Source organism: Protopterus annectens, chromosome 4.part0 (assembly GCF_019279795.1).
Source record: "Protopterus annectens isolate FY-2018-M chromosome 4.part0, PAN1.0, whole genome shotgun sequence".
Taxonomy (NCBI): domain Eukaryota; kingdom Metazoa; phylum Chordata; order Ceratodontiformes; family Protopteridae; genus Protopterus; species Protopterus annectens.
The window spans coordinates 936,345,787-936,373,514 of record NC_056733.1 but is presented as its reverse complement, the minus strand read 5'-3'; the positions used below and the strand labels follow the sequence as shown (position 1 = coordinate 936,373,514).

Sequence of the window (27,728 nt, the reverse complement as noted above, 5' to 3'; positions counted from 1 at the left end):
TGGACAAACTACAAAAGGGCCTCACTGAGACAGATTCCTGGTGTCAAAGCCATGGCCTGAAGTTCAATGCCAACAAGTGTATTGTCATCCCCTTTGGTAAAAACTCTGTACCCATGAACTACCACATAGCTGGTAGTCTACTTAATGCCGAAAATGTGATAAGAGACCTTGGGACACAAGTGGACAGTGGTCTCTCCTTTGATAATCACATCGCCACAGTGGTCAGGAAATCCTTCTATGTGGCTCATCTCATCACAAAAGGATTCTCATCCAGAAAAATGAGAGGTCATTGTTCCCCTCTACTCATCACTCATTAGACCCATTATAGAGTACAACACCCCTTTTGGTATGTACCTCACAAGACATCTACAACTGGAAAGACCACAGAAATACCTCACAAAGAGGATTACTGGCCTCAAACAGATGCCCTATGCAGACAGTCTCAAAAAACTACAGCTTTACTCCATCGCATATCGCCAACTCAGGGATGATCTCTGCCTAACATACAAAGCTATGTCAAACCCAGAGCTGTTGGACATGCTCCACTTAAAGAAATCCCAATCCCTCCGAGCTACACGCTCTAGGGACCTAAACCTTGTCACCACAATAAACAGAACATGCTGGAGGGATAGATTCCTGTCCCAGAGACTCCCCATACTCTGGAACAGACTACCTATGTCAAACAGAGCTCCTCATTAGAACTCTTCAAGAAAAATCTTGATTGGATGGGAAATTCACCCCGGGGATCACTTCTGTGGCTCTGCTCAACAGGGGCACAGGAAAATAATTTTCTTGGGTGGCGAAAGCCAGGGTACATTTTTTGGCTAGGCTTGTATGGGCCCTAGGGCCTATAGCCTAGTACCTACCTATGAAAAACAAATGAAGCTGTGACACCTACACAGGTATAAGGATGTACGCACACACACATTAAAAAACAATGAAGGTGTGACACCTACAATGGCATAAGCATGTACACACACATCAAAAACCAATGAAGGTGGGACAACTACACTGGTATAAGGCTGTACTCGCACACAAATCAAAAACAACGAAGGTGCGACACCTACACTGGTATAAGGATGTGCGTGCACACACCAAAAACTTATGAAGGTGCGACACCTACACTGGTAGAAGGCTTTACACATGCGTATATATATATATATATACATACACACACACACACACACACACACACACACACACACTCTAAAAACCAATGAAGGTGTGACACCTACACCGCTATAAGGATGCTAGCACACACACGCATCAAAAACCAATGAAGGTGCGACATCTACACTGGTAGAAGAATGTATGCGCACATGCATACACACACACATATATAAAAAAACAAGGAAGGTGCGACACCTACACTAGTATACAGATGTACGCACACACACACACACACACACACACACACACAAAAACAATGAAGGTGTGACACCTGCAATAGTATTCGGATGTACGCACACAACAGAGACACACACACACAAAAACCAAAGAAGGTGCGACACCTACACTACTACAGGAATGTACGTGCACATGTACACACACACACACACACACACACACACACACACACACACACACACACACCGAAAAACAATGAAGATGCAATACCTACACTGCTATAAGGATGGAGACAGACAGACACACATACAGATACAAAACAATGCAGGTGTGACACCTACACTGGTATAAGGATGTACACACAAACACCAAAAAACAATGCAGGTGTGACACCTACACTGGTATAAGGATGTACACACACACACACACACACACACACACACACACCAAAAACCAATGAAGGTGCGACACCTACACTGCTATAAGGATGTACACATGCCTACACACACATGCACACACACACACAAAAACAAAACAATGAAGGTGTGGCACATACAATAGCATACGAATGTACCCACACAAAGAGACACACACACACTAAAAACCAATGAAGGTGTGACACCTACACTACTATAGGAATGACCGTGCACGGGTACACACACAAACAAACACAAACGCACACACACGAAAAACCAATGAAGGTGCAATACCTACACTGCTGTAAGGATGGAGACACACACACACACCAAAAACTAATGAAGGTGCGATACCTACACTGCTATAAGGATTGAGACACACACACACACACACAGATCAAAAACAATGAAGTTGCGACACCTTCATTGGTATAAGGATGTACACCCACACACGCACACAGACACCAAAAACGAATGAAGGCGTGACACCAACACTGGTAAAAGGATGTAAAACACACCAAAAATCAATGAAGGTGCGACACCTACACTGCTATAGGGATTGAGACACACACACACACACACACACACACACAATCAAAAACCAATGAAGGGGGGACATCTACACTGGTAAAAGGATGTACTCCCACACACATCAAAAACCAATGAAGGTACAACACCTACACTGGTATAAGGATGTATGTGCGCACACACACAAAAACACACATCAAAACCAATGAAGGTGCGACAACTACACTGGTATCAGGATGTATACAAACACCAAAAAACAACAAAGGTGTGACACCTACACTGGTATAAGGATGTATAAACACACACACGCACACACACACACACACACACACACAGGTACATACATTAAAAACCAATAAAGGTGCGACACCTACATTGGTATATGGATGCACACACAGACATCAAAAAACAATGAAGGTGTCACAACTACACTGCTATAAGGATGTACACACACACCAAAAACCAATAAAGGTGTGACACCTATATTGGTATAATAAAAGGATGTACTCAGACACAAATCAAAAAGCAACGAAGGTACAATACCTACCTGGTATAAGGATGTACGCACGCACACACACAAACACACTCACACCAGAAACAAATGGAGTTGGGACACCCACACTGATAAGGATGTACGCACACACACACATTAAAAACCAATGAAGATGTGCCACCTACACTGGTATAAAGATGTATGCGTGCACGCACACACAAACACACACTAAAAACTAATGAAGGTGAGACACCTACAATGGTATAAGGATGTACTCGCACAAACAAACACACACACACAAACAAATCAATAAAGGTGCAAAACCTACATTGGTAGAAGGAAGTACGCACACACAGACATCAAAAACCAATGAAGGTGCGACACCTACACTGGTATAAGTATGTATGCACGTGCACACACAAAACACACACACACACACACACACACACACACACACAAAAACAAAATAAGTTGCGACACCTACACTGGTATAAGGATGTACTCACACACACACACAAAAACAAATGAAGTTGTGACACCCACACTGGTATAAGGATGTACGCACACACAGACATCAAAAACCAATGAAGGTGTGACACCTACACTGGCATAAGGATGTACACACACACACACACACACACACACACACACACACACACACACACACACACACCAAAAACCAATGAAGGTGTGTGACACCTCTACTACAGGAATGACTGTGCACGGGTACACACACAAACACACACACACACGAAAAACCAATGAAGGTGCAATACCTACACTGCTATAAAGATGGAGACACACACACACACACACACACACACACACACACCAAAAACCAATGAAGGTGCGATACAGACACTGCTACAAGGATGGAGACACACACACACACACACACATACATACAGATCAAAAACAATGAAGTTGCGACACCTACACTGGTATAAGGATGTACACACGCACACACACCAAAAACCAATGAAGGTGTGACACCTACACTGGTAAAAGGATGTACACACACACACACACACACACACACACACACACACACACACACACACACACACAAAAACCAATGAAGGTGCGACACCTATACTGCTATAAGGATGGAGACACACACACATCAAAAACCAATGAAGGTGGGACATCTACACTGGTAAAAGGATGTACTCACACACACATCAAAAACCAATGAAGGTGCGACACCTTCACTGGTACAAGGATGTATGCGCACACATACACAAAAACACACATCAAAAACCAATGAAGGTGCGATAACTACACTGGTATCAGGATGTATACACACACCAAAAAACAATGAAGGTGTGACACCTACACTGGTATAAGGATGCATGCACACACACACACACACACACACACACACACACACACACACACACACACACACACACACACACCACACACACACACATAGGTACATACATTAAAAACCAATAAAGGTGCAACACCTACATTGGTAGATGGATGTACACACAGACATAAAAAAACAATGAAGGTGTCACAACTACACTGGCATAAGGATGTACAAACACACCAAAACCCAATGAAGGTGTGACACCTGCACTGGTATAAGGATGTACGCGCACACACACACACACACACACACACACACACACACACCAAAAACAAATGAAGTTGTGACACCCTTACTGGTATAAGGATGTACGCACACACACATTAATAACCAATGAAGCTGTGCCACCTACACTGGTATAAAGATGTATGCGTGCGCGCACACGCTAAAAACTAATGAAGGTGTGACACGTACACTGGCATAAGGATGTACGCACACACACACACACACACACACACACAAAAACAAATGAAGTTGCGACACCCACACTGGTATAAGGATGTACGTACACACAAACACCAAAAACCAATGAAGGTGCGACACTACACTACTACTGGAATGACCGTGCATGGGTACACACACAAAAAAACACAAACACACACATGAAAAGCCAATGGAAGTGCAATACCTACACTACTGTAAAGATGGAGACACACACACACACACACACACACCAAAAACCAATGAAGGTGCGATACCGACACTGCTATAAGGATGGAGACACACACACATACAGATCAAAAACAATGAAGTTGCGACACCTACACTGGTATAAGGATGTACACCCACACACGCACACAGACACCAAAAACCAATGAAGGTGTGACACCTACACTGGTAAAAGGATGTACACACACAAACACACACACACACACACACACATACACACACACCAAAAACCAATGAAGGTGGGACATCTATACTGGTAAAAAGATGTACTCACACACGTATCAAAAACCAATGAAGGTGCGACACCTACACTGGTATAAGGATGTATGCGCACTCACACACGCACAAAAACACACATCAAAAACCAATGAAGGTGTGACACCTACACTGGTATAAGGATGCATGCACACACACACACACACACACACACACACACACACACACACACACACACACACACACACACACACACACACACACACACAGGTACATACATTAAAAACCAATAAAGGTGCAACACCTACATTGGTATATGTATGTACACACAGACATCAAAAAACAATGAACGTGTCACAACTACACTGGCATAAGGATGTACACACACCAAAAACCAATGAAGGTGTGACACCTGCACTGGTAAAAGGATGTATACACACACACACACACACACACACACACACACACACACACACACACACACACACACACACACACACACACACACCAAAAACAAATGAAGTTGTGACACGTACACTGGTATAAGAATGTACGCACACACACATTAAAAACCAATGAAGATGTGCCACCTACACTGGTATAAAGATGTATGCATGCGCGTACACGCACAGACTAAAAACTAATGAAGGTGTGAGATGTACACTGGTATAAGGACAGACACACACACACACACACACACACACACACACACACACACACACACACACAAAAACAAATGCAGTTGCGACACCCTCACTGGTATAAGGATGTACGCACACACATTAAAAACCAATGAAGATGTGGCACCTACACTGGTATAAAGATGTATGCGTGCACGCACACACAAACACACACTAAAAACTAATGAAGGTGTGAAACCTACAAGGGTATAAGGATGTACTCGCACAAACACACAATAAAAATCAATAAAGGTGCGACACCTACATTTTTCTTGCAGACAAAGCCCTATAATTAGAAAATGTTTTATAAATTCTATACATATATATTACTTTGTTTTTATAAATAGCAATATAGTTTAAAAGTAAATAAGAAGATTGTTCATAGAATAGTTTGAATATTATGCATAAATATTTAAGTTTTTTATCCAGGGACTTTAACCTATGAATTCTGTAGAATTTTGTACTGTTTAGTTTGTACATTTAACGTGCATTAAGATTTCACAGGCATATTTTATATGAATTTTATATGAGTTTTCATATGCCTTAATTTGAAGCAGTGAGATTTCTTACATACTTTTTATTAATGCTTTTATTTAAATTTTAAATTATAAATTTTTTTATAAATAGAAAAAGTTCTGCATTACCTAGTGTTTTGCTCAGATGAAGCTTTTAGCATGCATAGTCATGTTGCTTGAAGCGTTTCCCTTTTAAGGGTTGATTGTTTTATTGCTAAATTAATTGAGTAATTTGAATGTATCTTCACTATATATTCTCTGAAAGTTCATTCACTGTATACATGGTCTGAAGAAGCGTATCAGGAGATACGCGAAAGCGCTTACCTTTGTTAAAATAAAGTCTTTCTTCTTTTACTGATAACAGTCGTGGTGAGTTTAAGTTTTGCCTACCAGTACTTTGCATAATTTTTAACTGAAAACTCTTCAGTAGCTGTGGTTCGTCTTTTTGTTCCTTCTCTTCAACTTTATTGGAACTGCATCTACACACGACATGGCAAATCTGAATGTGGAACTGGATTACAACCCAGAACCGAGGAACCTGCTGAATGAACAACAATGGACTGCTATTACAGTTTGTAAAACTAATCCTTTATTGGCTCAGGACTTAAATGTTTCCACTTTTGATACTGCTAATGCCACTATAGATAACTTAGAAGTTTTTAATACAAAAACGAAAATGCTTGAAAATGACTTACACAAACTTCAGCGATTTATGTGGCAACGCAAACATATGGAAGCGTGTTTGCATTTTAAGTTAGTTCCACGAGGCATGCGTATATTATGCATGCCTTCATATGGTGATTCTCACCCCATTCTCCTGAAGAAATGGCAGGAGATTAACCTTGAAGCCAGTTTCAAATACATGCAATTACTAATTGATTATTTCACCCCTCTTGAAAATGAACTGTTATCTCAAGTTAATATACTTAACAAAGAATTGAGGGAGAAATTCAGTGAAGATTTTTGTTGCAAGAAACTTGATAACATTTATAGTCAAGTAAGTTCTTATGCCTCTAGACTACAACAAATTAAGCTGAAGAAATTGCAGCGAGACTTCAGAGATTTTTCTACTGGGCGAGTCTTCGTATGGCCCAGGAGCACTGACTAACTCACCAGCTACCAACCAAATTCATAATTTGGCGCCTCTTGATTCAACACTCACAGCCCCTGTTTCTATTGGTCCTTTGAGCTCAGTTCCCATGCCATTGATACAGGATGATGTCACAGAAGAAGTGTTCACCACACCGCCAGAGATACCAACAAGGGTAGTCTCTGCAACAGCGACTTCAACTCCACTTCCGAATCAAGAAGCGGACAGAGCCATTGAATTTCAAAAAAACTTAGATGCCATACCAAAACAGAATGTCCAGGATAGTTCTCGTTTTTTACCCTTTCCGATAAGGAAGCAAGCTTCAACGCACGAACGCCTTGGCAGTTGGGAGACCAGGAAACGAAAGTTTTCGGGAGAAAACGCGTCGTATCAGAGAAGGAGACAAAAACATTAGAACCATTGTTCTTTAACATGTCAAGGTATGTACTTTCTAAAAATGATCAAGACTTGTTAAACAAAGGACTATCATTCGTCCCTTCACAGGGCAGTGTTTTATCAGACATACTTATTGATTTACGCTTGTTTGGGCGAGCAGTTGCTCTAAAGCTATATTTTTATACAGACGCTTCAAGACATAAGACTGAGAATGTATCTGGTTTGCATTTCCACAAAAAGAAAAGTTCTTATACACCTCCAATGCCAGCACATGTTGAATCCTTTATAAAAATGTGCGAACAAGATTTATACCAATATTTCTTTAGCGGTGAAAGAAAATGTTTGTATTTTAACATGTCTAGAGATATTAGATTGTCTTTAAATAAGCTGACTAATGATTCTTCTATTGTATTGAGACCAGTAGACAAGGGCGGTGGTGTTGCTCTGTTTGATTCTGAGAATTATCAAACCCTGATGTTAGACATGTTAAATGATGATGCGACTTATTTAATGATAGATCAAAGAAAGCTCTCAGGAATCATTAATGCTATCAAAGACGACTTATATGATCTACTTATGTGTTGTCAGTTATCACCTAGTCTTTATGAGTTTTTACTTAATGATAGCCCAGTTGTTCCAATCATCAAGGGTTTACAAAAATACATAAAGGTACCTTTCCCCCTCCTTTGCGTCTAATTGTGTCTAGTGAAAAGTGGGTCACAGAAAATATCTCTATATATTTAGAAGACACACTTAGACCTTTAGTTAATGAGGTCCCGAGCATCCTTAAAGACACTTATCAGCTATTATCAGCTTTAGATACATTAGAGACACCTCTTATAAAAGGTAAACATTTATTAGTGTCTATGGACATTCAAAGTCTTTTTACTTCTATCCCTAATGATCAAGGGATACAAGCAATAAGAGAAGTACTCCAAGTCTTTCCTTCTGTGGACAGGAATCAGAAAATTTTAATATGTCATCTATTAGATTTAGTTTTAAATAATAATGTATTCTCATTTGAAGGCAACCTATACTTACAAGTATCTGGGGTAGCCATGGGCACCCCTTGTGCGAATACGTACTCAAACCTAGTCTTATATCACTGGGAAAGGGAATATGTTTTTACAAGTATTTATTTTAGCAAAGTTCTAGTCTATAAACATTTTGTAGATGACATTTTAATTGTTTGGGATGGTTCCACAGAAGAATTCTATTTATTTAAAAATTATCTTGAAAGCACGACAAATTTTCTCAAATTTACAGCAGTAACTTCTTTTGACTCGGTACGTTTTTTAGATGTCTCTCTAGATATTAGAGATGGTACACTGACTTCAACATTGTATAGAAAATTATGTTGGAGAAACACAATTTTACGTTATGACAGCATGCACCCACGTCATGTTTTCAGTGGGATAGTTAAAAGTCAGTTTATTAGACTCTCTAAGATTTGTAAAGACAACATGGATCTATTAATAGAGGCTGACAAAATGGAAAAAATATTTTTAGATAGAGGCTATGATCAAAAGTTAGTAAAGAATATCAGAAGGCAAGTTTTAGATAGAGCAGAAACACCTAGAACTGCAACTAGATACAAACACTCATTTTTTTCCTCCTCATGCAAATGGAAATAAAAAAAGCACAGATCTGAGGGTGAGCTTTGTGACTACTTACACCAATGATAGTGTAAATATTAAGAAAATTATTGCCAATAACTGGAAAGTTTTATTAATACATGACCGTACTTTGAATTTAGTAGGTAAGAACACTCACTTTATCTATAGAAACAACAAGAATTTAAAAAGACTTTTATGTGATAAGGCAAATAATGGAAGACTTGATATAATACATTTAAGGAATAATTTTGGTACGTTTCCTTGCAACCATTGCAATTATTGTAAGTATCTAACTAAAAAACAAGAATTCATACATCCAGATCTTTCCTATACATTTGTACCTAGATTCCAGGCTACCTGTGATACCACAGGCATAATATATCTGGCCACCTGTGAACAACGTTCAGTGTTCTACGTAGGCCTGACAAAGAGGAAGTTGAAAAATCGCATTTATAACCATCAATATGACATCAAAAATAAAAATGAGCTTAATGCTCTAGCAAAGCATATCCAACTTTTCCCTGGTCATACCTTTGTGTTTAGAGTATTACAAATAGTAGAACCGAACACCAGAGGTGGTGATTATATGAATTTATTAGAGTTGAAGGAACTGAAATGGATCCTTAGGTTAAAAGGTCACTATCCCCCTGGACTTAATGCCTATGTCTCATTAAGATCTTTTTTGAATACACACAGATGAATAGTTGTATATTTATTTATCCATATTTACTTATTTATCTATACATATATTTCTATTCATTTAATCATTCATCTAATTGTTATATATATTTATACATATTTATAACATGGAACCTGATTTTAAACTGATTTTAGCATGGATTTACAGTATTACATTTTTCTTGCAGACAAAGCCCTATAATTAGAAAATGTTTTATAAATTCTATACATATACATTACTTTGTTTTTATAAATAGCAATATAGTTTAAAAGTAAATAAGAAGATTGTTCATAGAATAGTTTGAATATTATGCATAAATATTTAAGTTTTTTATCCAGGGACTTTAACCTATGAATTCTGTAGAATTTTGTACTGTTTAGTTTGTATATTTAACGTGCATTAAGATTTCACAGGCATATTTTATATGAATTTTATATGAGTTTTCATATGCCTTAATTTGAAGCAGTGAGATTTCTTACATACTTTTTATTAATGCTTTTATTTAAATTTTAAATTATAAAATTTTTTATAAATAGAAAAATTTCTGCATTACCTAGTGTTTTGCTCAGATGAAGCTTTTAGCATGCATAGTCATGTTGCTTGAAGCGTTTCCCTTTTAAGGGTTGATTGTTTTATTGCTAAACTAATTGAGTAATTTGAATGTATCTTCACTATATATTCTCTGAAAGTTCATTCACTGTATACATGGTCTGAAGAAGCGTATCAGGAGATACGCGAAAGCGCTTACCTTTGTTAAAATAAAGTCTTTCTTCTTTTACTGATAACAGTCGTGGTGAGTTTAAGTTTTGCCTACCAGTACTTTGCATAGTTTTTAACTGAAAACTCTTCAGTAGCTGTGGTTCGTCTTTTTGTTCCTACCTACATTGGTATAAGGATGTACGCACACATACACACAAACACACACACACACACAAAAACAAATGAAGTTGTGACACCCACACTGGTATAAGGATGTACACACACATTAAAAACCAATGAAGACATGGCACCTACACTGGTATAAAGATGTATGCATGCACGCACACACAAACACACACTAAAAACTAATGAAGGTGTGACACCTACATTGGTATAAGGATGTACGCACACACAGACATCAAAAACCAATGAAGGTGCGACACCTACACTGGCATAAGGATGTACACACACACACCAAAAACCAATGAAGGTGGGACACCTGCACTGGTATAAGGATGTATACACACACACACACACACACACACACACACACACACACACTAAAAACCAATGAAGGTGCGACACCTATACTGGTATAAGGATGTAAGGAAAAACACGGGTCAAAAACCAATGAAGGTGCGACACCTACACTGGTATAAGGATGTAAGGAAAAACACAGGTCAAAAACCAATGAAGGTGCGACATCTACACTGGTAGAAGGATGTATGCGCACACACACACACACATACACACAAGGAAGGTGCGACACCTACACTGGTATAAAGATGTACACATGTGTGCGCACACACACACAAAAAAACAATGAAGGTGTGACACCTACACTGGTATAAGGATGTATGCATGCATACACACAACACACACACCAAAAACAAATTAAGTTGCGACACTTACACTGGTATAAGGATGTACGTGCACATACACAAATAAAAAAAACAATGAAGGTGCGACACGTACAATGGTATAATGGGGTACGCACACACAAACACAGACACACACATGAAAACCAAATGAAGTTGTGACACCTACACTGGTATAAGGATGTACACATACACACAGACATAAAAAAACAATGAAGGTGCGACATCTACACTGGTATAAGGATGTACACACACACACACACACACACACACACACACACACACACACACACACACACACACACACACCAAAAACCAATGAAGGTGCGATACTTACACTGCTATAAGGATGGAGGCACACACACACACACACACACACACACACACACACACACACACACACACACACACACACACACACCAAAAACCAATGAAGGTGTGACACCTATACTGGTAGAAGGATGTACACGAACACACACACACCAAAAACCAATAAAGGTGCGATACCTACACTACAATAAGGATGGAGACACACGCACACATACAAACACACACATCAAAAACCAATGAAGGTTGGACATGTACACAGGTAAAAGTATGCACACAAACACACACATCAAAAACCAATGAAGGTGCGACACCTACACTGGTATAAGGATGTATGCGCGCACACACACATACACACATCAAAAACCAATGAAGGAGTGATAACTACACTGGTATCAGGATGTACACACACCAACAAAACAATGAAGGTGCAACACCTACACTGGTATAAGGATGTATGTGCGCACACACACACACCCATCACAAACCAATGAAAGTGCAACAACTACACTGGTATCAGGATGTACACACACACACACACACACACACCAAAAAAAAAATGAAGGTGGGACACCTACACTGGTATATGGCTGTACACACACACACACACACACACACACACACACACACACACACACACACACACACACACACCAAAAAACAATGAAGGTGTGATGCCTACACTGGTAGAAGGATGTATGCAAACACATCAAAAACCAATGAAGGTGCGACACCTAGATTGGTATAAGGATGTACGCACACACAGACATCAAAAAACAATGAAGGTGTGACACCTACACTGGTATAAGGATGTACACACACACACACACCAAAAACTAATGAAAGTGTGACAACTACAGTGGTATAAGGATGCGCGCACACACACACACACACACACACACACACACACACACACGAAACTGTGACACCTACACTGGTATAAGGATGTATGCAAACAAACACACACACAAAAACAAATGAAGTTGCGACACCCACAATGGTATAAGGATGTACGCACACACACATTAAAAACCAATGAAGATGTGACACTTACACTGGTATAAAGATGTATGCATGCGCGCGCACACACAAAAACATACTAAAAACTAATGAAGGTGTGACACCTACAATGGTATAAGGATGTACTCACACACAAATCAAAAAGCAACGAAGGTGCGACACCTACATTGGTATAAGGATGCACGTGCACACACACCAAAAACCAATGAAGGTGCGAAACCTACACTGGTATAAGGATGTATGTGAGAACACACAAATCAAAAACTAATGAAGGTGCGACAACTACACAGGTATAAGGATGTACACACACACACACACACACACACACACACACACACACACACACACACACACTAAAAACAAATGAAGTTGTAACACCTACAATGGTATAAGGATGTACGCACACATACACAAATCAAAAACCAGTGAAGGTGCAACACCTACACTGGTACAAGGAGGTTTACACACACACACAACAAGGAAGGTGTGACACCTACACTGGTATACAGATGTATGCACGCACACATACACACACAAAAAACAATGAAGGTGTGACACCTACAATAGTAAAAGGATATACGCACACACAGAAACACACACACACACACACACACACACACACACACACACACACACACACACACACACACACACACCAAAAACCAATGAAGGTGTGACACCTACACTGATACAGGAATGCACGTGCATGTGTACACACACACAAACACACACACCCTAAAAACAAATGAAGTTGTGACACCTACACTGGTATAACGATGTACGCACATATACACAAATCAAAAACCAATGAAGGTGCAACACCTACACTGGAAAAAGGATGTACACACACACACACACACACACACACACACACACACACACATCAAAAACTATTAAGGTGCGACACCTACAATGGTATAAGGATGTATACACAAACCCACGCAGACAAACACAACAAAAAGTACAGTTTTGTACCTACCATAAATGTAGATGTTCGAAGATCCACATTGCTGCAGTCATAACCTGTGGGTATTCCGCTGTCCTCGGTCGGCCCGAATACCAAAGTGTTAGGCTGGCGTCGGTCATAGTCGCTCAGATCTGACGTCAGTACGCCGTGGTACTAAAGCGCATGACCGACGCCATATCCTCAGTCTTTCTTGCCCCAGATGTCAGAAGGCCTTAAAAAGAAAAGGCCATAGCCCAAAATAGAAAAAATACCCAATCACCAAAATAACAGCAATAGGTACACCACAAACCACACAGTCACCCCAAACTACAGAGGGGAAGGGGGGAGGGAAAATTGGACTGCAGCAATGTGGATCTTCGAACATCTACATTTATGGTAGGTACAAAACTGTACTATGTTCTTCATCTCACATTGCTGCAGTCATAACCTGTGGGTAGAATCCCAAAGCAAAGGTAAAGGGAGGTTGGTAAAATCAGATAGCATTAGGAGCTGCTAACATGCCCTGTAAAACTGCAGTGGCAAACCCAGCCCTAGATTTGGAATAAAGAGGGAGATGGTAATGTTTAGAAAAAGTGTGCACTGAACTCCAAGTAGCTGCCTCCAAAATATCCTTAGTAGCTACTCCCCTTAAAAAAGCAGTAGAAGTGGCAGTCACTCTAGTGGAATGAGGTCTGATTCCAGCCGGAACCTCCTTACCATGATGAGAATAAGAAAAAGCAATACAATGGCCAATCCACTTAGAAATAGTTTGTTTTGAAACAGGTTTTCCTTGTGAACCCAAAGCAAAAGAAATGAATAACTGTTGAGACTGCCTGAACCCTTTAGTTCTTCTCAAATAGTAACGTAACTGCCTGTGAATATCCAAAGAGTGCAAAATTTTTTCCCCTTTATTTTGGGGATCAGCATAAAATGTAGGCAAATGAATAGATTGGTTTAAAGCCACATTTGGAACAACTTTAGGCATAAAAGTTGGGTTAGTACGCAGAGATACCCTATCCTTATGAAATATCAGGAAGGGTTCAACTGCCATTAGAGCCTGTAATTCAGATACCCTTCTAGCAGACGTAATGGCCAACAAAAAAGCAGTCTTCCAAGACAAAAACTTTAACTCCGTAGTAGCTGCAGGTTCAAAAGGAGGTAAAGTGAGCTTTTCCAACACAAAATTGAGATCCCAGGAAGGAGTAGGAGCTCTACGTGGGGGTCTTATGTTATTTGCCCCTCTAAGAAATTGCTTAAACAAAGGATGAGAGAATAATGGTGGGTCACAGTCATAGTGAGCAGAAATGGCTGCAGCATGAACTTTTACAGAGGAGAAAGACAAACCCTTGTCTAATAATTTTGTAAGATACTGAAGTGAAACACTCAAATTAGGCACTGAAACATCAAAGCTCTTTGCTTTGCTCCAAAGAAAAACTCTCCTCCATTTATCAGCATAAACTTTCCTTGTACTAGGCTGTCTGGCCTCCAACATGACAATCAAAACTTGCTGAGGAAGCTGAGACCCCCCAGGGTCTAGAACAGAATACGCCAGGCTGTCAGATGCAGGGACTGTATCCTGGCATTGAGGAAATGATTGCTTGCCTGGGACAAAAGGTGTGGAATTGATGGCAAAGGCCAAGGAGGCTCCCGTACTAAACTCCTCAGCAGAGGGTACCAGTGCTGTCGTGGCCAATCTGGAGCTATTAGAATCATGCAGGGCTTGTCCTGTCTGACCTTCAAAAGCACCTTGGGAAGGAGAGGCAGAGGAGGAGAGGCATAGACGTGAAGGTTGTTCCAACTGAATGATAGAGCATCCACTTTCCAAGCTTTTGGGTGAAACCTCTTTGTGCAAAACTTTGGCAGTTGGAAATTTAGTGGAGAAGCGAACAGATCTATGTCTAGAGTCCCCCAAGCCACTGTCAACTGTTGAAATACATGAGGATCCAATTTCCATTCGTGGGGATCCACCATCTGTCTGCTCAAAACATCTGCTAAGGAGTTCTGTGCTCCTGGCAGAAACCTTGCCTGAACAGTGAGGTGCAAACTGAGAGCAGTCTCCCACAAAATCATAGCTTGTCTGCAAAGAGGGTACGAATGGGTTCCCCCTTGCTTGTTGATGTACCACATGACTGTTGTGTTGTCTGTTTGAATCAACACTTGTCCTGGGTGAAGTAGATCCTTGAAAGCCATCAATGCAAATTGGACTGCTAACATCTCCTTCATGTTGATATGCAAATGTTGAAGTCTGGCAGGCCACGTGTCTTGAACCCATTTTCCATTGAAGTGTGCTCCCCAAGCCATGTCTGAGGCATCTGTTGTTAAGATCCGACTTGCCTCTGGTCGGGTCACAGAGAGTCCCTTGTTTAGGTGACATTCCTGAGCCCACCACAAAAATTCCCTTTGAATGCAAGGTATTACCTGAATGACAGTGTCCAAATCGTGGCAGTGTTGAGTCCATACACTTTTGAGATACCATTGTAGCTTCCTCATATGCAGTTTGGCATTGGGAAGCACCAGAATACAAGATGCCATGAACCCCAAGGCTTGAAGGACTGTCCTTGCAGTCAGCCTGGACCGTAGAGACAATTGTTGGAAGTAAAGGGTAAGATTTCTTTGTTTGTCCGGGGTCAAAAACGCCATCTGAGAAGCTGTATTCAGTCTCACACCCAGAAAGCACATGTCCTGAGAGGGTACTAGACTGGACTTTGTTTCGTTCACAGAATACCCTAGGCACCCATACACTGTCATAACATACTGTAGATGGTGAAGTAACTTGACTTTGTCTTGAGCAAGAATCAGGCAATCGTCCAAATAAGGATAAATTTGTATTCCTCTTAACCTTAAGAAGGCTATCACCAGAGCCAGGACCTTTGTGAACACCCTGGGCGCAGTAGATAAGCCAAAGGGCAATGCAGAGAACTGATAATGTAAATTCCCAGCCCGAAAACGCAGGAACCTCCTGCAACTGGGCCTGATAGGAATGTGAAAATAAGCCTCTTTGAGATCCAGAGTTACCATCCAGTGATCTTTGCCTAGCAGAGGCAGAAGTTGTTGCAGAGTTAACATCTTGAATTTTGGAATGTCCAGGTATGTGTTGAGAATAGACAAATCCAGAATTGGCCTCCAAGTGTTTCCTTTCTTTGGTACAAGAAACAGGCGAGAATAAAATCCTAGGCCCACTTCGGACGGAGGGACCTCCTGGATAGCCCCCATTTCTAGAAGTAAAGAAATCTGCTTGTGAGCCTCCAACTTTTGCTGAGGAGGAACGTCTGGCATGCCTTTGAAAGGAGGCAAGGTGTGAAAATAAAACTTGTAGCCTCGATCTATAATGTCCAACACCCATTTGTCCTGGGTGACTAAAAGCCAATTTTGCCTGAAAAGTGCCAACTTTCCTCCCAGAGGAGCTGCCAGACAGGAGGGATCTGGCAGCTGAAGATACAGGTCATTGGGTCTGTTTACGAAAAGGCTGACCCCTGCCCTCACCTGAAGATTGTGCAGGGGAACTCCACGTCCTCGGTCGGAAAGAACCCTGAGCATGAGCTCTGCCCCTACCATGCCTAGATCTGCCCCTAGACTGCAAATCAGAAGAAGGATAAGCCCATCCCTTAGCCGGCCAATTTCTGCTAAATTTAGGGGGCTGCACCTGTAAAAATTCCTTAACTGTCTGCATGGACTTAGCTTTGTCTTCCATTTTCTTTAAAACTGACTCCACAGGAGAACCAAACAGAACTTCAGATTGAAGGGGAGCATCCAAAATTCGAGCTTTAACATGCTCTGGCAAATTCTGATCCTTAAGCCAGGCGTGCCTACGAATAACAGATCCAGTGGCAGCCACCCTGGAGGAAGCCTGAAGAGCATCAAAACCACACTGCAAAGAATGCTTACCCACCTGATCAGAGGCATGAACTAAATCTTGCAATTCTTTACACTCAATACCCTCTGCCAAAGCATCTACCTTAGATTTTAATTGACTTAAGAGAAGATTTTGGTACTTCAGCATATGAAACTGGCAATTCAAAGCCCTCATCGCTAGAGTGGAAGAGGTATACATTTTTTTACCCCACCTATCCAAAGCTCTAGAATCTTTATCCAGAGGAACTGGATTTTTACAATAGAAGCCCTGACACCCTTAGGTCCCTGGCTAATAGTCTCCGGGTCAGCTCTTGGGCTCTTGTACAAATATTTATGAGCCTCTGGCACTCTGTAATACCTGTCAGGTTTAACAGGGGCAGGAGGTAAAGAATCAGGATTAAGGGAAGCTTCAGAGAAAACATCCTGTACAACATCCAAAACAGGGGGAATAGCCAAGGGCCTATGCTGAGGTAAAAACAAAAATTCCCTAAGCCTCTTTCGAGAATCTGAGAAATCCTGACCTTCCCACTTAAAATGCTCCCTCATGGAATGCAGGGTTTCAGAAAAAGAAAAATCCTCAGGAGGGGAAGCAGAAGGACATGAATCTTCTGCATCTGAATCAGAATAAGGAGGAAAATCCTGAATGTCCTCAGCCGAAGACTCAGAGTAATCTGAAGAATGTTCCAAACATTCCACCTCTGGCTCCACCCTAGGCCTCTTATCTGGGGGGGGCATAGAACCCCTGATTAAAGTAATCAAATGCTCTGCCATCTTCAGCATATGTTTTTTAGGTACAGAACTAGGGCTGACACCAGAGGAAGACAAACCAGGCCTGACCTTGGAAGGTGCTTTAGAGACAGAAGTAGAAGGCCTAACCACCTTATGCAAAGAAGGGACTACAGAGACCTGAGAGGCCCCCTCAGCCTGACCCGACTCCTGAGAGGCCACATCCTGCAAGATTAAAGGCTCCCCCTGAGATTCAGCTGAAACCTCGGTTGGATCCACAGATTCCACCGTAGTTTCCAAAGAACCGGCGTCCGTAACGGACGACTCATCCTGCTTGGACTTTAACGCCTTTTCTTTACGCTTCTTAGCGGTAGCGGCGCCGGAGGATCCGACGGCATATTGTAATTACACCGCTTCAAGACAAGTCTAGCACAATCTAACCTGCGTTTAATGGTGCGCTTATTAAATTTAGCACAAAAGCGACACCCGACTACGTCGTGCTCAGGCCCCAAGCAAGGAATACAGAGAGAGGTAATCCCTATGAGGTATCTGCTTCCCACAAGAAATACAATTATTTACTTTTTCTGACATCCGGATTTAACTGAGGCAAGAAAAGACAAAAATATTCCCCAACGGGGTACTTAGCCCAACTTGGTCTTCGGTCTGAAACTCAGAATACGAAAATTTCAGGACGCCGAACGGCACTTGCAAACGCTGCTTCTGCTTCGGACCATGCAGCAAGAAAGACTGAGGATATGGCGTCGGTCATGCGCTTTAGTACCATGGCGTACTGACGTCAGATCTGAGCAACCATGACCGACGCCAGCCTAACACTTTGGTATTCGGGCCGACCGAGGACAGCGGACTACCCACAGGTTATGACTGCAGCAGTGTGAGATGAAGAACATCCAATGAAGTTGTGACACCTACAATGGTATAAGGATGTACGCATACACACAGATATCAAAAACAATGAAGATGCGACACCTACACTGAGATACGGATGTACATACACACACACACACACACACACACACACACACACACACACACACACACACACACACACACACACAAAAACAATGAAGGTGGGATACCTACACTGCTATAAAGATGGAGGCACACACGCACACACACCAAAAACCAATGAAGTAGAAGGATGTACACGAACACACACACACACACACACCAAAAACAAATGAAGTTGCAACACCTACACTGGTATATGGATGTACGCACACATACACAAATCAAAAACCAATGAAGGTGCGACACCTACACTGGTATAAGGATGTACGCACACACAAACACAGACGCACACACACATTAAAAACTAATGAAGGTGTGACACCTACACTGGTATATGGATGTACGCACACATACACAAATCAAAAACCAATGAAGGTGCGACACCTACACTGGTATAAGGATGTACGCACACACAAACACAGACGCACACACACATTAAAAACTAATGAAGGCGTGACACCTGCAATGGTATAAGGATGTACACACACACACAGATGAAAACCAATGAAATTGTGTCACCTACACTAGAAAAAGGATGTACGCGCACACACACATCAAAAACCATTGAAGGTGTGACACCTACAATGGTATAAGGATGTACACGCACACACACACACACACACACACACACACACACACACACACACACACACACACCAAAAACCAATGAAGGTGGGATACCTACACTGCTATAAGGATGGAGGCACACACACACATACACACAAACACACACACCAAAAACCAATGAAGGTGCGACACCTACACTGCTATAAGGATGGAGACACACACACATCAAAAACGAATGAAGGTGGGACATCTACACTGGTAAAAGTATGTACTCATACACACATCAAAAACCAATGAAGGAGCGACAACTACATTGGTATCAGGATGTAGACACACACCAAAAAACAATGAAGGTGCGACACCTAAAAAAAACAATGAAGGTGTGAAACCTACATTGGTATAAGGATGTATGCAAACACGCACATCAAAAACCAATGAAGGTGAGATACCTACACTGGTATCTGGATGTATGCACAAAAGCACACACACACACAGATACACACATTAAAAACCAATAAATGTGCGACACCTACATTGGTATAAAGATACACAAACACATACATAGAAACAATGAAGGTGTGACAGCTACAGTATCATAAGGATGTACACAGTACACACACCAAAAAACAAAGAAGGTGGGATACCTACACTGGTATAAGGATGTACAGACACACACATACACAGATCAAAACAAATGAAAAGTACAGTTTTGTACCTACCATAAATGTAGATGTCCGAGAGGTATGCATCTGCAGTCCTAACATATGGGTTGTCCTGCCTCAGGCAGCCCTTCGGTCGGCCGGATTCCAAAGTCTGGGTCTGGCCTCGGCTGATGTCGCACTTCACCCGACGTCATAGCTGCTGTGAATTGGGTATAAAGGCATCAGCCGACGCCATTTTCCTCAGTCTTTCTTGCCGCGTGGTGCCCGAAGCAGAAGCTGTTCGCAAGTGCCGGTCGGTCAGATCCAGAGATTACTACTACCAAAGACTTCTAAAAAGCTAAGTACCCCGTTGGGGACTCTTTCTTGCCTCAGCCGATGTCAGAAAAAGTAAATAACTGTTTAACTTGTGGGAAACAAATACCTCATAAGGATTTCCACTCTTACTGCCTTCCTTGCTTAGGCCCAGACCACGACGTAGCAGCTTGTCTAGCCTGTGCTTCCTTCAACCGACGGACACTTAGACGTCGGTCGGAGTTTGCAGAGGAGTTTTGGTCCCGCTTTGCTTACAAAATGCCGCCGGAGACTCGACTTCACAATTAGTTAAAAGCGTAAGGAAAAGGACCGACATGCGGTCCGCGGTTTTGGCTGAAACCACGGTTAAGCCAACCGCGAGTGTCTCGGTTTCGGCTGAAACCGAGTCCACGGTTCTTCCTTCGGCCGAAAGCATGCCTCCTATAGCCGAGGCCTCACACAGCATGGCTGAATCTGCTACTGAAATTTCCACTGCTGTTGCAGGTACCCAGGATTTATCAGATACTATTCCTTTAGACATATCTACTCCTGCACGTGGAGCTGCCAGGCCCCCTGCATCTATGTCTATCAAGGCTTTTTCTAGGGCTAAAGCAGCTAAATCTTCTAAGGCCTTGCCTGCTAAAACCTCCTCACACAGGCCTACCTCTAGTTCCCAAATGCTCAGCCTGGCTGAGGATCTAATTTCTTTGATCAGGGGATCCCAACCTCACCCTGACAGGGCCTCTCAACCCCCTCCAGAAAAGAGGCCTAGAGCAGAGCCCCCAGATCCAGTTTCTACAGACTATTCCTCGGATGATTAGGAAAACTCAGAACCTCCAGAAGGCCCATATTCCCCTTATGAGGATTCTGATGCAGAAGACTCGATTCCTTCTGCCTCTCCTCCTGAGGAATTGTCTTTTGGGGAAACTTTACATGCTATGAGAGAGCATTTTCAATGGCAGGGCCAGGATTTTACAGATTCAAGGAAAAGGCTAAGGACCTTTTTACATTTACCACAGCATAGGCCTTTAGCCATTCCTCCAGTACTAACAGTTGTTGATGATGCATATAATGATGCTTGTACTGCCCCTGACTCTCTTCCCCCGGCCCCTGCCAAGCCCGATAGATATTACAGGGTCCCGGACACACACTACCATTTGTATAAGGCTCCTATTGCAGATCCTGAAACCATTTCACAGGGCCCCAAAGCTGTAGCAGCTGCCTCTGCCAGAAACCCCCTCCCCTCTGAAAGAGAATCTAGAGCATTAGAGAGATGGGGTAAAAAAGTTTATACTTCTGCTACTCTTTCGGCTAGGGCCTTAAACTGTCAATTCCACATGATTCAGTATCAGGAATTTTTGTTAGACCAACTAAATAAAAAACTGTCCTCTCCTGAACCTATAGACCGTAAGTCCCTTCAGGATTTGGTACATAACACTCAGCAGGTCAGTAATCATTCCTTAAAATGCGGCTATGATGCATTGGAGGCTTCCTTTAGATCAGCTATGACTGGAACAGTGATCAGAAGGCATGCATGGTTAAAAGAACAATCCTTACCAGACCATGTAAAGTCAAAACTTCTAGATGCTCCCATGGAGAAACAAAGTTTGTTTGGTTCCCCTGCACAGCAAGTGCTAAAGAAGGTGGAAGAAAAAGCAAAATCTGTCCAAACAGTCAAGGATTTTTTACATGTCCAGCCTCCAAGGTTTAGTAGAAATTGGCCTTCGAAGAATTGGTCCTTTCCAGACACCTCCAGAGCACAGAGAGGCAGAAATAGGCGCCCAAGAGGCAGAGGTCAATCCAGAGGTGCCTACAGGGGACGTCAGTGGCAGCCTAACAACCAGAGAAGTACTGTCACAGATCCAGCTACGACCACTTCCACAGGACAGACACAATGACTTGGCTCTGATACTGCCTACCAGGGAACAACTGGAAGCACCCTTAGGCGGAAAGCTAGCCTTATTTTCCGTAAACTGGCATTACATTACAGGAGACAAATGGATTTTACAGACAATAGACAAAGGCTACAGGTTTCACTTCCACACTTTACCAAAAAAGAGAGGAATGCCAAACCTACCACCAAACCAAAAAACAAACGCTCTAGAACAAATCAACCACCTACTAAGGATGAGAGCTATAGAAAAGGTACCTCCCATGGAACAAGGGCAAGGATTTTACTCCAGACTTTTCCTGGTACCAAGAAAAGAAAACCAAAGGAGGCCTATTCTCGACCTGTCCGCTCTGAACACATATCTCATTGTTCCAAAATTCAAAATGCTGACCCTACAGCAACTTCTTCCCATGCTGGGCAAGGAGTCTTGGCTGGTGACTCTAGATCTCAAGGAGGCATACCTGCACGTCCCTATACGACCAGATTGCAGAAGATATCTCAGATTTCTTGCAGGATCAGAGCATTATCAATTCTCAGCATTGCCCTTTGGCTTATCTACTGCGCCCAGAGTATTCACAAAATGCCTGGCATCAGTAATCGCTCATTGCAGGCTTCAGGGAATTCAAATTTACCCTTACCTGGACGACTGCCTGATACAAGCGGACAACAAGACCAAATTAACAAAAGATTTGGAAAAGGTTATACAACTACGGCAAGCCCTGGGATACACAGTCAACATGAAAAAGTCAAGGCTGGTACCATCCCAAAGGATAACTTTCTTGGGTGCAGAACTGGACACAGCAAATCAGATGGCATTTCTCACAGCAGAAAAGCAAAAGCAACTACCACTCTATTTCATGGCATTAACAACACAGAACCAGCTTACAGCAAGGAAAGTCCTGCAAGCCCTGGGTTACATGGCATCCTGCATAATATTGATACCACATGCCAGACTGCATATGAGGAAGTTGCAATGGTACCTAAGGAATGTATGGTCTCAACACAAGCACAGTCTAGAAGCCCAGATTCCAATAATCCCATGCCTGAAACAAGAATTCCTGTGGTGGGCTCAGGCCTGTCAGATGAACAGAGGACTGCCTTTCCACAAACCTCACCCAAGCCAGACTATCACCACGGACGCCTCAGACCTAGGCTGGGGGGCACACATGGTGGACAAGTGTATACAAGGCCTATGGACACAAGACCAGCTGAACCTTCACATAAATCAAAAAGAGATGCTGGCAGTGAAACAGGCACTACAGACATTCAGACATTTTCTTCAACAGGGTCATTTGCTGATAAGGACGGACAACACCACAGTCATGTGGTAGATCAACAAACAGGGAGGAACACACTCATATCCTCTATGCCGGATGGCAATGGACCAGTGGAATGTGGCCCTGAACCTCAACATTCAACTCCAGGCAAAATTTGTGCCAGGAAAAGAAAATATACTAGCAGACACCTTAAGCAGAACTACCACGGATGCCCACAAATGGATGCTGCATCCAGACATCTTCAAAACCATTACAAAGAAATGGGGACTACCAGAAATAGACCTGTTCGCATCCCCACACAACCACCAATTGAGGAAATTCTGCACAAGGACATACCACCCTCTTGCTTGGAAGGTGGACTCCCTAGCCTTCAGTTGGGAAAACCTGACAGCGTATGCATTCCCACCTCTTCCTTTGATGCACAAAGTGCTACTGAAGATCAAAGATCACCCAAGGATCATCCTGATAGCTCCAGACTGGCCGAGGCAGCATTGGTACCCGCTACTGAGGAGTATGTCTCGGACACATGCATTGGCCTCTACCTCTAGTTCCTTTACTGCTAACACAGCTACAAGATCCTACATCCAAACTTGAAAACACTGCAGCTAGCTGCCTGGAACATTACATAAAACAAAATAACCCAGATTTATCTCAGAGGGTTAAGGACATTATCCTGGAGGCTCGCAGACCCTCCACAAGGAAGACTTATGCAGCCAAATGGAAAAGATACCTCATTTGGAGTGCAGCAAAAGGAGAAAATGTATCATTAGCAAACATAGCTAACATCCTGGAATATTTAGCAGAACTTTTCCACAATGGCCTGTCTTACTCCTCCATTAAGATTCATGCATCAGCAATTTCAGCAGAATATAACATGGATCCTCCAGTCTTCTCTCATCCTCTACTCAGGCAGTTTCTGAGAGGAATTAAAAATGTAAAGCCTCCAAGGAAACCACCTTTGCCTACATGGGACCTTAACTTTGTGCTGGAAAAGTTAACCCTTCCCCCTTTCGAGCCAGCAGCAACAGCAGAATTACAGTTCTTATCTTGGAAAACTGCTTTCCTGCTTGCAATCACTTCAGCAAGAAGGGTTTCTGAATTACAGGCATTAATGGCAGTACAGCCCTTCCTTATCTTCCATCAGGATAGAGTGTCCTTGAGAAGCAACCCTACCTTTATGCCAAAAGTGGTCTCCAGGGTATCATTGAACCAAGCAATCCACCTACCAGCATTCTTCCCCAACCCACAGAACAGGGGTGAAAGATTACTACATACCTTGGATGTGCACAGGCAACTGCGCTACTATCTGGACAGAACCAAGACCAACAGAAAAACTGACCAGCTTCTGGTAGCATATGCAACAGGAATGGAAGGAAAAGCAATTTCAAAACAGACAATCTCAAAATGGATAGGAAATTGCATTAGATTTTGTTATTCTTTTCATGGAAAGGCAACTCCAGAAAACATCAGACCTCACTCCACAAGGGCTACAGCCACTACTAGAGCTTTCCTACGAGGAGTGGCTACCAAAGACATTTTAGAAGCTGCTACTTGGAGCTCCGTGCATACATTTGCCAAGCATTATAATCTACCTTTATACTCCAGATTCCGAGCAGGTTTTGCAACTGCTGTTTTGCAAGGGATCTTAACTACACCATAATCATCTTAGTGCCTCCTCCCCCAGTTTGGCTATGGTATTCTACCCATATGTTAGGACTGCAGATGCATCCTTGAAGGACATAGTACAGTTTTGTACCTACCATAAATGTAGATGTCCGAGAGGTATGCATCTGCAGTCAGGATTACCCACCCTCCTTCCCCTCTGTGGTACTCCTAGGGTATTTGCCCATCTTGTAGCTAGCTGGGGGAATCTATTATGGTGTATTTGTTTGTATATATGTACATACATGCTTATATTGTTTGCTCTCTACTATTTGGAATCTTTTGCATTTATCCAAATTTAGCCTTCCTAGAGGGCACCTGAAGTTGTGACACACGCACACACACCAAAACCAATGATGTTGCGACACCTACACTGGTATAAGGATGTACTTACACAAACACCAAAAACCAATAAAGGTATGATACCTACACTGCTATAAGGATGGAGACACACATACAACACACACACACACACACACACACACACACACACACACACACACACACACACACACACACACACACACACACACACACACACACACCAAAAAACAATGAAGGTGCGACACTTACACAGGTATAAGGATGTATGCACACACACACCAAAAACAATGAAGGTGCGATACCTACACTGGGGGAAGGATGTACACGAACACACACAACAAAAATCATTGAAGGTGGGAACATCTACACTAGTAAAAGGATGTACTCACATACAAATCAAAAAGCAACGAAGGGACAACACCTACCTGGTATAAGGATGCGCGTATACACACACGCACACACACACACAAACACAAAACCAAGGAAGGTGTGACACCTACACTGGTATACAGATGTACACACACACACACACACACACACACACACACACACACACACACACACACACACACAAAAACAATGAAGGTGTGACACCTACAATAGTATACGGATGTACCCACACATGTGCACAGGCACACACAGAGACACACACCAAAAACCAATGAAGGTGTGACACCACGACTACTACAGGAATGTACATGCATGTGTACACACATACAAACACACACAAAGCAAAAAACAATGAAGGCGCGATACCTACACTGCTATAAGGAAGGAGACACACATACACACTCACACATATTCAAAAACCATTGAAGATGTGACACCTACACTGGTATAAGGATGTACACATACACACACACCAAAAAACAATGAACGTGCGACACCTACACTGCTATAAGGAAGGAGACACACACATACACATATCAAAAACCAATGAAGGTGGGACATCTACACTGGTAAAAATATGTACTCACACACACATCAAAAACCAGTGAAGGAGCAACAACTACACTGGTATCAGGATGTACACACACACCAAACAACAATGAATGTGCAACACCTACACTGGTATAAGGCTGTACACGCATGTCTACACACACACACCAAAACTCAATGAAGATGCGACACCTACAATGGTAAAAGGATGTACACACACACACGCGCACACACACACACACACACACACACACACACACACACACACACACACGCACACACACGCACACACACGCACACACGCACACTAAAAACCAATAAAGGTGCGACACCTACATTGGTATAAGGACGTATGCACACACAGAGACACCAAAAACCAAAGAAGGTGTGACACCTATACACCTATACTGGCATAAGGATGTACACACATACACCAAAAACTAATGAAGGTGGGACAACTACAGTGGTATAAAAATGTACTCACACACAAATCAAAAAGCAACGAAAGTGCGACACCTACACTGGTATAAGGAAGTACGCACACACAAACACAAACAAACACACACAAAAAAAAAACAATGAAGGTGTGCAACCTACACCGGTATAAGGATGTAAGGA

General features: G+C 42.2%; 1 protein-coding gene across 1 annotated transcript in view; it reads right to left on the bottom strand.

Moving 5' to 3' along the window:
• CCDC62 (coiled-coil domain containing 62) overlaps nucleotides 1-27,728 on the bottom strand; it is a 1,334,937-nt gene that overhangs the window by 314,708 nt on the left and 992,501 nt on the right. The window lies entirely within an intron of this gene.